Consider the following 1,122-nt stretch of genomic DNA (forward strand, 5'->3'; position numbering starts at 1 on the left):
TGCCTAATATGTGGCCTATAAACGATTGATATTATGGGGGAGGGGTCAAGCAACACAGCAAGCAACGCGCAAACTGTGTGCAAGAGTTATGCCGGTAAACATCAGTCAATTCACTATAGAGAAAGTGAAAGTAAAAAAAACTGACGGAGCTTTCTAACGCTGCATTAACGGCGCATATTCTCTGAGACAACAAGAGACAAAATTACTTCAATATAGGCTGATGATGGTATATAACTGTCTTAAATTATTCCCTTAATATGTCTCTTGTGGCACCTATAGTGAAAAACATGAGAAGAAACGTATTTCCCGTTAAACAGGTTGTTTTTGAAAATCTGTGCACGAAATAAAGCTGCTCTTAATTTTCATTGATGACTGCAGTGTTAATAATTTTAATTATAGGCCGATAATTCAATTGTATAAATGAATAGACCTGCTTAAAAAAACGTAAAAAAAAAACATCTTCAGTGAGGAGTAGCCTAAGCTAATAGCCTACATTTTAATTATCCTCACAGCGCACCATATATGCGCTATGAAATTATTGCTATAATATATATAATTTCATGTCATTTAATAATAAAAGTAACCTAATAATAATAATAGGCCTAATAATAAGAAGAATGTAACGGGCCTACATTACTTGGAAATGCTAAATCCTCTTAATATTGCCTATTTTTGATGCGTTGTTTTGACAATATCTCTGGCTATCGTCGACACATGATACGACGCATCTCAGCACGGGGAGGTTATCACATGTATTTGAATGCTAAACTATTATTTATTATGTAAACCAGGCTTATAACGCACTTAAAAAACATCCTCGTCACATGAGCAAATGTGTGTTTGGCCCGAGCTCAGGCTGAACGGCACCGATTGTAGCTACTACGCAGTACGCACTATTTAAATTAACCAGTGTATCTATGAAAATCTGGTTTGGTTGACTATTTTATTCTGATAATGAACAGGCTGCAACGTTTGCAATGCTGTATGTGTGTGCGTGAGTGGCCGGCGCGATCGAACAGCGGAAACAAACAACTGTTATTTTTGGTCATACATATCATTCGAAACTGCAATGTGTTTACTTTTATTTCTGTCATCTCGGTTTCCTTTCCGTGGACTTTCGTA

This window comes from Sinocyclocheilus anshuiensis, unplaced genomic scaffold (genome assembly GCF_001515605.1).
Source record: "Sinocyclocheilus anshuiensis isolate Anshui unplaced genomic scaffold, SAMN03320099.WGS_v1.1 scaffold536, whole genome shotgun sequence".
Classification (NCBI taxonomy): Eukaryota; Metazoa; Chordata; class Actinopteri; order Cypriniformes; family Cyprinidae; genus Sinocyclocheilus; species Sinocyclocheilus anshuiensis.